The sequence below is a fragment of the Centruroides vittatus genome, unplaced genomic scaffold, assembly GCF_030686945.1.
Source record: "Centruroides vittatus isolate TY-2023 unplaced genomic scaffold, ASM3068694v2 scaffold_861, whole genome shotgun sequence".
NCBI lineage: Eukaryota > Metazoa > Arthropoda > Arachnida > Scorpiones > Buthidae > Centruroides > Centruroides vittatus.
Genome location: NW_027122718.1, coordinates 3,902,194 through 3,915,573, shown reverse-complemented (window position 1 = coordinate 3,915,573; position 13,380 = coordinate 3,902,194).

The window sequence follows — 13,380 nt, the reverse complement described above, 5'->3', positions numbered from 1 at the left end:
TATTGCAAATGAAGTTAATTTGACCAAAAAATAGTCGTTGACTTCCTTCCCGCAGGAGAGGATGGTCAACGACTACTAATTAATACCGTTCTACCATTAATATTTGAAAAGTGATCCGTGTTGAATGTATTGTGATGGCCCCCGCGTGTGATCAAAGTTACTAACCTTAACTTCGGAAAGATTTCGTTTAAGTAAAAAACAAGTAAAACGGCAAGGCGCCGTAATTGAGACAAGACTATGTCTAGGAGACTCACTACTAAGCGGGATCACTTCGGGTGCGTTCGTTAATAGCGGGTCGTTTTGCGTCTCCGCTACTACGGGAGTGCACTGCTGTTTGTAGGCATTTAGGAACGACGGTGAAAGAAAGAAAGATGGCGGCGTCCACACTATCGATAGTATCGTGATGGAGGAATCTATAATTCTAAAATATCAGCTTTTAAAGGCAAAAGAATGGTCCCAATTGTAAAATTTAACCATAAAATGATTATTTGTTGAAAGAGTGTATTCAAAATAGTCACGAAAAAAATTCGAAAGGACATTTACATCACCGCGTGCACTAACTTACGTTTTCACAACTTCTAAATTTTCATTCATAAAACCATATAATGGACACCGAAACGAAATTATTTGGGCCATGGAGGACGCCATATTGCTTTCCACCGTAAACTACTGCTACAAGTGGCCGTTTTTGCCTTTCGACGCCGCGCACTCCGACCGGAATTTAGGAACGCGTTCCGCAGGAATTTTTAAAAGGATGTCGCTCGCGCGGAGTTACGCACAGGAATAAAAGAACGCACCCTTCGACGCTCACGGCCGGTCTCGTTCTCCAATCATCTTTGGTATCGCTGGTTTTGAGCGCGATCATTAAAACTTCGCCGGCCACAGCTACGACCACGACGTCATCCACGACGCACTTTTATTGAAACTAATCTATCGAATGTCAAAATTTCTCTCCGTTGAGTGACGCCCCAGGTTGAATTTTTGTCAATACGAAAATTTCTCGTTTTTGAAAAAAAAAATAATGGTGGCTATTGTATCGTTCGCAATTATTTTTTTTTTAATTTTGCACAAACGAAATATATATATATTAATAAATGTAAAAAGAAAAATATAATTATATTTCGGAAGTTAGTTTTAATATAAAATAATAAAATTATAACGACGCGCCATCTAGCTTTAAAAAGTTCCGATGATGAAACGAATTATCTGCGGTCAATCGGTCGAGGTTAGCACGTGGCAACCAGAAATATGTGGGGAATAACACGGGACAGGTAAATAGGTTTTTTTCAAAGATTCGTTTGTCAAAATTCGATTTAGCAACATTCGCTTTTCGAACTTCCCAACGCACGTGTTTGTCAAAATTCGATTTCACAATACAGTAGACCCCCATAACACGAGTTCATATAACACGGTTTCCTATAACACGGCGAAAAAATTGCGATCGGTTTCGTATAACACGCTAAAAGAGACTCGTATAACACGGTAAAACGTCATCGCCGACTCGTGTCGCGACAAGATTGGTAGAATCTGGACCAATAGTGGACTAGCAGCCTAACTACTTGCCGCTGTCCAGCGCCACGCGTATATACGGAGAGTTTAGGCGGGAAAGTATCGATACATTTTTATACAGTTCTTGTGAAAACAACATTTACAGTATTATTCAACGGCTATAAAAATTATATTTCTATTAATGATGTCTCCAAAGTTCAGCGAATTCTTCGCGGAAAGAAGAACTTATCAGGAAACGCATCCGCCGTTCGACGAGTCGCTCCGCGAGGAAAACAAGCTTAGGCAATGGCGTCTTCGAACGGTGCACACTCGGTAAGTAATCCAATAATTTTTTGTTTATAGCATAATTTATATGGATTATTCCCAAAAAATTATACGTGATTTGGAAATGTTCAGTCAAATTATTCTAGAATAGATTAATTTTATGGAAGAAAACCTTTCAAACAGCCGTAGCCCCTAAACTGCCCACGATTGGCTCATATATTTAAAGGACTCGTACAACACGGATTCATATAACACTGAACGTATCTACCGTGTTATAGGGGGTCTACTGTATTCGTATTTCCAACTTACCAACCAGCAACGCATGCGTAAATCTCGCACTACTGTCTGTTTGTAGAGAGTGTCGCCATTTTGTATTTTATTGTGTTTCGGTTCTCGGTCCCCTGACTACCTACGAGTCTGGTTTATTTTATGCGCGCGTGATTTCGGCACCTAATACTCTGTGCCAAATTTCAACTCCTGACATGTACTCCTTTATACCTCTAAGCTGGTAAGACAGCAGGCAGTACGATTTTATAAACAAGACATAGTCTTGTCAATATATATATATATATATTTATTTATTTAAATTATATCCTTTTTTTGTAGGAATTATATTTAGTTAATTATTTTGTTAAATTTTTTCCCAGGTGTAAAGCTAGCAATTAAATATAGACAGAAAATAATCGATATGTAGAAATTCATTCGATAATTTGGGGTGGATTGCACGAAATTACCCAAATTGGAAGTACTTGAACGTAACTGCAAAGTTTCGTAGCAATTGGTCGAACGGCTTAGGAATGTGTAGCGAACAAACAAACATTCTTGTATATATAGAAGAAGATGAAATAAATTAAAAGTATGATTAAAAATTGCAGCCCGACGATGTCGCAATAAATAATTGCTCGTTTTATTTCAAAACCAGTCGTTGTAATCGACTCCACGATCACCAAAGTGAATAATCTCGTGTTGCGGCAAGACTCCATTAAAGCTTAACTCATTGATGGAATCTTGCCGCAACAAATGAGCGATCTGCCGAGGAGGATGCTTTCCGGAAGAATTTTTCAAGGAAAACTGGCCCCGATTTAGGTGAAGAAAACCCGAATACTCCGCGTGGCCAGCCCGTCGACGAGACGCGAAGCCACGACCAACTACCATTACTCAATTGTTTTATCCACTCGGCCACTGATGGCTTCTCAAAGAGTTAGTATACACTGGGTGAGACAATCGAGTGGCCTAATGTAAACAGAATTCAATCACGAAACAATGCTCTGAGGAATCCGGGATTTGATCTGGCTGGATCGAAAAATCCGAGGAATTTTTTGTGGGAGGGTCTGTCCGGATGTGCCAGACCCCGTTCGTCACCACTCGGCCGACCTATTGTGGGTCGAGTCCGTAATGGGCTTGCAAAAAAAGCCTTTTTATTGCCCTTAGGACGGAAAGAGTTAACCAATTTTAAATCCCGTACCATAAAAACAGTGTCTGGAGCCCGCTTCGGGCTCCCTTATGTCGTGGGCGACATGGACCCTTTAACGTCGTTTAATCGCGCTTATTGGTAGTTACGCCACTGCCGGAGATAGAGCGGGACTCACCCATTTGTAATTATTAAACGGGCGGACTCCTTTCGTATTTTTTTGAACAAATGAGATAAAGAAACATTTTTACATTCTACGTATTAATAAAATAAAAGCAGTCTTAAAAATTACAATTCTTGTAGTGAAAGTAGCATTAATTTACAGGAGTAGGAACCAATACCAAACTTAGGCTTCCCCCCCCAGTCCCGATGCAGCACAAGGGCAATGATTCCTGGGGAGGACTTTCTACGGGTTCTACGGTTATATATTTTGATGAATATTACAGGACGATAAATACAGGGATATGATTAGATCTCACGTGTGAGAATTGAACACTATATTCACTAGAGATATTCTTCATTCTTTTAATAATCTCAAAACGGGAAATGTTGAATGTATATTAAAAACGTTTTAAATTGTTATATTGGAAGTAAAAGAGAAATGTTGTTATTGTTTCAACATTACATCTTTATATTGCTTATTCTTTTCTATCGTAAACGAATTTATATTGTCTGAAACCGCGATTCAACATTATCTGAAATCCAATATTACTGGAACTCAACCGGAAAATGACACAATTTCCGGTTTTCAGTAGCCTATAGTATAACATTCATAAATTTATTCAACTGTATATCTGTTGGAAAATCTACTTGAATAAATTTGAACTTTTCAGTTTTCTCCCCGAATTTAAGTTCTTATTCAAAGGGAGAATACAACTAAAATAAACAAATGCTGCCTCTATATGCAACAGTAATCTTTTAGAACATGCATAATAATGTATCTATTCAGAAATGTTTATGGTATATAAATTCTTTTATGATAAAAAGTAATGTAATAATAATATTATTATTATATCTATAACAATATGTAGTGTTAAAAATATGTATTTAGATTGTCTATTATCGCTGAGTATGAACCAAAAACGAATTATTTCTGAATTTTCTTTTATCGGTTTTGAGTATAGCGTGTTATTCTATGGGCAAAAAGGGCAATTGCCCGAGCTCCCACCATATGGGGGCCCCAAAACCAACCTTTTATTAAAAAAATAGAGTGTTTTCGATGGGTTTTATATGCAGAGACATAGAATCAGAAGAATTTCTGCTAATGCATAAAGTAATCTTTAAAAACGTGAGTTAAATGGTATTTGATTTTAAGGATTAAGTGGAGTCATGTTTTTAATTATTGCCAGTCTTTGTTGACTCAGAATATAATGGAAGAAAAGTGAAAAGATATTTGTAAACAATACAATTTTGCTGTTTGAAAGCGGTGAGGTCGTGTTAAGCTTCTTCCTATTCAATGGTGTGTGTGTGTGTGTGTGTGTGTGTGTGTGTGTGTGTATAGATAGGGGGTTAAACGGAAACATGCTATAAACACATGTTTATAACACATAATGAATGCAGAAAAAGCTTAGGAATAGATGAAAGTTTGAGAGGGTCAATAAAACTTTGTAAATATAAAAAATTTATTTTAAAATATTTAAAATTTTACACACATTTTTGCTCTTTATAAATGTAGGAAAACGCCTTTTACTAGTTATGTAGCAGGCTGTTGTATATATATTTATATCTACTGTAATTTAATATTTTATAATATATAATTTTGAAGGGAGTCAATGAAAAAATAATAATAATTTGGTTGAAAAATCCATGCTCTATATTATATGCAACAAATCAATTGGCGTGTCTTCTTTATAATTAAAATTAATAATACTGAAAACCAGAATTTGTTCAACTATTCTTTTTACGTTAATTCTGCTGTATTAAATATTTAAAAATCGGTAGCCGCGTTATTTTTTCAGTTGTGTGTGTGTATTGTTTCCGCTTCATTTCCAATGAAGCGAATTCGGGATCTTGCACGCACGCTTAAATACTTGCAACACATTTCAATTGATTTAATTGATCAGTAGAAATAAAAATAAACTAGAAAATCAATTTAATCATCTCGTTCATTTACACTTTTTCTGATTTATTAAATAATAAATTATTATTTGAATTAAAAATAATAACATCTGAAGGTTTAATAGAATGATGTGTCAAAGAGTAAATTTTACTAATTGATCCCACATTGGCCGGATGGCCGAGTCAATTAAAGAACCACCATTTCGCTCTAGGGGACTCGAGATCGAATCTGGAGTAGAAATTCCCAAGGAATTTTTCATGGGCGGTCTTTTCGACACGTGTCGAGTCTCGTTCCTCATCATCTCGACGCCTCCATTGCCGGCCTGGCTGAACCCGAGATCTCTGGCTGTGGGAAGAAAGCCCTCTTCGTGCCTACAAAGCAAAAAGACTAAAATAAAAGAATGACTGGTATTGCCAGCACGTGTAAAAAAATATGGTTGTCTGTTGCCTATGGTGATAATGGCGGCCAGGTTTCTGGACTGTGGAGAATCCAGTCTCGTCAGCATTGTATAAAAGTTATTTCTCGAGAGAAATCTGTGCTTTTCCATAGCTTCTCCCGGCCAACATATAGAATATGTTGACCTCTGTGTTATTAAATGCTACGGTCTTATTATTAACATTTTATTTGTTCGTATACGGCAATGCGATCTGCCGAGGGGAAGCCTTTCGGAGGACTTTGTATAGGAAGGTGGCCTCAAATATAAAGAAAATCCAGAAAACTCCGCGTGGCCAGCCGTTGGCGACGCGCGAACCCACGACCAACCAGTGTTCGGAGGTCTCATCCGCTCGGACACAAGTGGTCCTATTCGTAATTGTCCCTCCGGCTTTACAACTGGAAATCCTATTCCTTTTTAAAAATTCTGCTAGCCATTCTCTTCCTGCAATCGTTTGCATATTCGTAAGCCATTTTTCTAACTTTTAGTGATGGGCACTAATAGAAAATTTCAGTCGAACGTTTGATTTGATCGGCCATTTCTTTTTCTCAATCGTTACCCAACACAGTATGGCGGCCTCAGGACAATCCAGAAAACTTTTCTTTCTTTATTCGTTCTTGCTCCTCTTTATTTTTATTTTTTTTTAATAATTTTTTTCCCCTCTTCCACAATCGAAGAGATTTCCGCATTTACACTTACGTACTATTTTGGTAGTTGACAGATGTACACATTTGTCACCCATCCATCCAGTACAAATTTAACCAGTGATATTTTCATAAATATTATCTTTTAGATTAATCTTATTATTTTTTATAAAAGAAACCTATCTGGAAACCTCCCGTTCCATTAATTAAGGTTAAATTTAAAAATAGCATCTTCCACCGTATAAATTATTATTATTATTATTTAAATTTGAGAAAACCGTTCGGCCTATGGTACACCATTAATCTAAGCCACGAACTTTATCAGTATGGAAAAAAAATGTTAATTGTAAACATCATCTTTGATATCGATTTTTTGCGGCATGAAAATAATCCAACAGGAAGACATTTCCGGCTTAAAATAAGATTTAATACACAATTAGACAATGAGTAAAATCGATGCAAATGATTTATTATACGAATATTATTCGATTAAACAAGGAGAAAAAAAATAAAAAATTATAAGTGAAAGCGGGTAAAAATATTAGTTTTGCCGGGATTAAATAGAACAAATATATAAATTATTTGGTTGTTTATAAGTTTATTTTTTAAAACTCGTTTCGGGAGGGTGAATAAAGCAGTAAGGAGAATGTTACAGTTAGAGTACAACACTTCATTAAACATCGATTATTTAAGGATCAATGCGACTCTAACAATGCCGTGTAGCTTATCCTTATCTACAGAAAATAGTGATTTCGTGTATCAACAAAACTGATAATACAATAAAAAAGAAAAATAAATAAATGCCTAACAGATTTTATTATTTAAATATAATTTAACCGTATAAAACCGGGCAAACTTTATTTAACTTATATATCACGCTGGAGGAATCCCCTTTATCTTTTACGTCGTTTTTCCAGCTTACGGATTCGTTTTCCTAATTAAGAGTTGTATAATTTAAAAATTCGACAGGGCCCTTTACGGTTCCAATGGCCTTTCACGATGCAAAACGAGCGATTGGTTTAAATCTTTTGTACACGAAATATGTAAGAAAATAGCCCGAAAATATATAAAAATCTAGCCGTAAAATTAGATTAACCCCTCAAACGTATCGTGTAGCGTGAAAAAATGAGAGGAATAAAACATAAAAATCCTATCTGGATATGTATGGCCTGGCAGTTTTAATCGTAAGGACAACCCCCCCCCCGATATCTTTAGCTGGTAGTTGCCAATCGATCGAATGATTGGGATCTTTATATACCCAAAATTGACGTTCTCGTATGAAATTACCCGATAGACGAATCTTATAGTTGGTCCCTCACTACGATTTAATATGCAGATTGACATCTGACATTGTATTACAGAGGATCGTGTTTCAATGTTATCGGTAATGCGTGCCGAGAAAGAGGAAACAAAGATTAAGTCTCTCTCTGTCTGATAAATAATGATAACGTTCCTAACATAATATATAATCATATTATTTAAATAACTTTAATTAGTATAAACTTACATCCTAGAAGACTTAATATTTCGGTTTCCTTATTTATTACGGTAAAACCCGCGTAAGACGGACAGGCACGGTTTTACCGTGTTATTCGGGGATGTCTCGTTGGTTTTTCAACCTGGCCTATCTTAAAATAGTTATTCTATGCAAATATTCTGGGACCTTACTAATAACACTTCTGGAGGCTCCAGCCTATTATTATTATTATACAACCGAAATGGGATAAATAAATTGTTATACCGAATAATTCACGTTTTAATTACAGAAATTTCTGTAATAAAAATGTAAATCTGGAATATCAAATTTCGCGATTAACGAAAGCGTATTATTTTTCTTTTGTTTTATACAAAAATCATTGGTGTACATTTTCCAAGATTATTTAAATTATGTCTTGAATAATTTATATGATAATGAGTAAACTTAGATAATGTGTGACACGTTACGAATTTTAGCCACGTCGTTTGCAATTCTATTTGCGATACACTCGCTTAAAAGGGATGATTATTCGCTTAATTTAAGACTTAACAATAAGAATTCGAAATTAATTCCCCTTTTATTTACTATAACTGAGATTTTATGTAAAGTATAGACTAAAACATATGGCAAACGGGAAAAATATTCGGTCCCGTATCTGTCCGGGTTTTACTGCATTGAAGGAGGGTTAGGAATTTCATAGGAGTCGGCGGACAAAAAATTATTTAAATGTTTAATTAAATGAGGAATATTTAAATAGTTTCGATTTACGAAAACAGATGGCACTACAAGCGCAAAATTTGTATACGTATAAAAAATTTAAATTTTTAAAAAATATGTCATTCGCTCTTATTACATTTCTGCTTAATTTAATTTTAATTAAAATGGAAAGGATAATTTAAAATAATTAACATTGATTTTATATCTATTGAATTTCAATTTTAATTATACTTCGGGGATCGAGACCGAGCACGGATTGATTAATTAATAATGAAAATCGCATTCCAAAGATCTGTATTAATTAATCGAATGGGATAAAGATTTGATTGATTCTTCCCGATTTGAATGATTGACGAAGAAGAATTTTTGTGGTTATATTTAGAAATTTTCTTGTCTTTTCGTAAGAAAAAAAAAATTATGTTTTTCTTTTCGATCACGTTATCATTAAATAATAAAAGTGATGTGTAATTATTTTCTTTTGTGACGTGTCACTCTCGGTATAATTACGTCACTAATGAAAAATTCATTTTTTCTTAATAATTAAAGATTAAGAAAAATCGCCGATAATAAAACTTTAATAATTTATTTAAAATACGACCAATTATATATTCACGGATATATGAATAGAATAATTTATAATCTCTTTTAATTTTGAATAAAATTAATGATAATTCTAATTTTAAATTTTAAAAAGTTTCTTTTTTAAAAAAGTTATGGTAAAAACTAATAAGTAATATTTTAAATTATATTTTAATTGAATACGCTTTAAAATTTTTCTTTCAGAAATTACTAAAAAAAAAAAAAATGTCTTATTATGGATGCTGCCATCTGTTAACAAAATAATGAATTAAATATTGAAACGCTCTTTCATAAAATTTCTCAATGACGCATTTAATATTTTATATTATTTATGAGAATGAATTTTATTTTCTGATTTCATTAAAGTTTTATTAATATATATATATATGTAATAAATTATAATGAGTGTTAAGGAATTTCATAACTAAAATTTGTCGATGACGTAGATGGCGCAAGATTCGAAAAATTTGTCGACATTTAAAATTTTTTTTTTAATATATATATATTTATTTAAGAGAATAAATTTTTGAAATTTATTTTCACGCGTTATTATTAATTATATTTGTAATTTTTCTATGATTAGTTTAACGTTTAAAGTAAAAATTATTCAAATCCCTTTCTTTATTCTCTATGGTACTCCGAGAGATAAAGTTTATAATTCTCCTTAAAAGTTAAGATTAATTGATTAATACGTGTCAAGAACAATTTTAATTTTTTAATTAGTACATTAAAATGATATCATCAAATATAATGAAGTAATTTTTTTTATTTTTTCGAAGCAAAAAAAGAAAAAAAAGGAAAAGAAAAATTACTTTAATGCCATCTGGTAGGAGAAAACAAAACTAATATTTTTAATTAAATAAATTAAAGCGGAATAAAAATTTTCAAACTAATTGACATAACTATGCACGGCTTTAATTATAATTAAGAATCGGTGCTACCGTGACCGAGTAGGAAACGCGAATCAAAATGGGAAGCTAACGTTTGTACGGTGTCACCGGGTTTCGTGGACAGGGATGCGTTCAAGCCCAAGGTCATGTTTGTTAGCCATCAGTTAATGATGACAATAGACCGAATAAAATATGTCACCCGGAAAATTTATGACTTTAATATCATCGTCTTTGAGCGTTTATATCTCGTTAATTCATTTAAGCAATTTTTTTTTTAAATTAAAATTCCTTATCGTGGACCGATGGCAAGGCACGCTTGTTTACGTTTTTAAAATTTCGGTGGCTCGGCAGTTTTTTCCTTTTTTATAACCTTTAGTACAGTTCGGAGGAGAGTTTAAACAGTTGTTTTATTTTTTTTTAAGACAGCGAACGGGCTTAATTGAATAAATAGCGAGAATGTCCCGCAGAGATGATTTCTGTGACATAAAACTTGGTTTCACTAACAACCAGTAGCTTTGGTTAGCTTGGCAGGAAACAGCTCCGGGCACACTAGCGCCATGAATGCGTGAGGAACCGGAAAAATTCACCCTCTCACGTCACGTGACCACCAGAGCGCGCTAATTTACATGAGGGTCTGGGACGGTGGAGCACGGCAACTGTACACCCTGGGACAAAGAGCTGTGGCGTTAAACTGCCGAAATGATATGATAAAAAGGTAAGAAAACAACCGTTAATAAGACAATGGAGCGATTAGGTGATGGCTTGTGTGCAATTTAGTCGAGCGTGAAGCAAGAAAGCGCTCCGTACGCGTTTTGGTCTTGTCCTGTGCTTTGTCGCTTTGTTTGCTTGATCTAGCTTCTCAGTCCGTTCACAGCGGGCACGCACACCCAACAACTTTATCTCGCCAAGAGACACAGAGAGAGAGAGAGAGTGTGTGCGTGCCGAGAAAAAAAAAATTCTCCTCGGGTCAAACGTTCAGTTAGGTCGATGTTTTACGTTATTCGTTTCGGACGGACGTGACGGTGACGTGAGGACGGGGTTCTCCTGTCAGACCCGCTGTGTGGGACAAGCCATCCCCGTTTGCTGGCTGCCGTTCTATGACAGCCATGACACTTTTTCACGTTCGAGATTTGGGATTGTTCTCAAGGCTATGGGATCATGGCCGCCGTCAACGCCGATGGGACTGTGGCAATGGCCTACAGAGGTGTAACGGAGCGTTTTTTTTTGTTTGTTGTTGTTGTGTGCGATGATGTAACGGATCGCCTCACGCTTTTTGCGCAGCCGACGAGGAAATAGATTGTCGATGACTTTGTCGAAGTTTTACTCTCTCATGACAACTTCCCGTTCTTTTTATAGGTTGGTTTCCGATTTTCTTAACTGAGTTTTTAACGAGGAATCGTGTTTTCAGGATATGAAACGACGGGCCTTTTCGGGCTGATTGTGAAGAGGTAAGCCTTTTTCTTTTCTAATAAAAATTCTTCTTCATTTTTTAATTATGAACGATTAAAACGGGATTAATCGATTTGATATTTTATTTCAGATTTAATGGTAGGCGAAAAAATCTTAAACGTTGCTAATTCAGTTAAATTAAAAATAAAAGCGCAGTAAAGTTATTGGGATCGGCCCGAAGAAGCGTCGGAAAAATCGATGCATATTTAAATGCGATGGTATCTTAGAAAATTATTGCCGGGCCGTTGCGATTTTTCGGACCCGAATTTGGTGGCATCCGATTTGCGGTTTTTATCTGGGACTTTAAGTGGGTCACAATCTCTATACCAAGTGACACAATGCATGACGGAACCTGTCCAAAACTTGGTATGCTATGTTCGGCTCTAGTTGAGTTGCTGAAAACCAGGTCAATGGCACTCTCCACATCCATCAGTTGTGTGCAAGGTTGAGCTGCTATTGTCTGAAGTACTGACGGAACAACTTAGCAGCATTTCTCGGAAATCGAACTTTTTATCTTCTTTTTTCTCTCCTCTCGCTTTACTAAATGGGATTTTTAAAATGGCGTTTATTTAATTTCGTCCACCGACTTGTTTTACATTTATTTCTGTAGTAAGTACAAATGTTGTCGATTGTGTCAAACATCGAATAGAAACCATTTTCATTTTTCAACATCCAAACAAATGCATTCATCCATAATGACAAAATGTCCGACTATTCAACTGTTTTTTTCTCCTTTTTATTCGGGAATCGTTAGTTGACAAAAGAGAGAGACGCATGCGTATTTGAGTAGAGATCGATGGTTAATAACGCTGTTCTTGTGCCTTTCTCCACATCATAATCAATTTTCTTTAATTATTTAAGTGCGTTACGTAAGGACGAAGCGAGCAGCCGTTAATCGCAATTAACATGCCGCCGCGTTACATTATCTGATTAAAATTTGAACCAATGACTGCTTCGATATATGCCAAAATTTGCGCGCTAGGCTATCGCATCTGCGCCGCCATCTTAGCCGATGGAAACGAGACTCGCCTCTTTACTCGATACTTTTATCCGTCGAACCTCTCGAAACAAACCCGTGACAGATGAAAATCGCTCCGATTGCGCAACGTCGTCGCCGATGAAAATTTTCCATGCGAGCGCCGCATGCCATCGACTCGTAATTAATTTTCGATGGCCAATTCAATTTTTAATCATTTTTATTCTCGTCTTGTCATTAGCGTATTTACCTGTTTGGGTAAATTGTTTTCCAATGTAGTAAAGACACTCGGAACCACATCGATTTTTTGTCTGGCATCTTTCTTTATACATCGAAAGCAATAAGAAAAGAAACTTGGGTTAAATTTTTTTCCTTCTTAACCAAGATTACAAACTAATAGTATTTCTCCGACAAATGTAACAAAGAAAGCATAAACACGAGAGCAGAAAGATTTCTTGCAAATATGTACTTAAGGTTTTCTTACGTTATTAATAGCTATAGAATATTTTTTTACGGTCCCCTGTTCCAGCGTGGGATATTTTTCCCTCATCCCTGCACTCCCACCTCCCTCCAAGTGGTACATTGGCCTACTCCAAGCAAATGCTTTCAGACCTGGGTCAGGTTTCTCCACACATCTGGCAGTAGGACAGAGCATTCATTGCTGATCCTCTATATTATGTATACACTAGTACTTTGTGGTAAACTTATTTTCGCCACTTCATTTACCTATATCGATATAATACTTTAAACTGGTCGTTAACCAAATGCCGACTGCTTTTAAATTAGAACCGTACCTGAATTTTTACGGTATTTACCACATCGGGGAAGAGGGACTTTGTGGGTAAAAAAGCTATTTCTGTCTTGCTTAAAAAAGTTGAGATATTCCACTGTAAGGTTACGTGTCGCATACTAGTACTTAAATCTCGTGAATTGGAAAAGAAACAATTGTTATCGACTCTACAAATCGGAAAT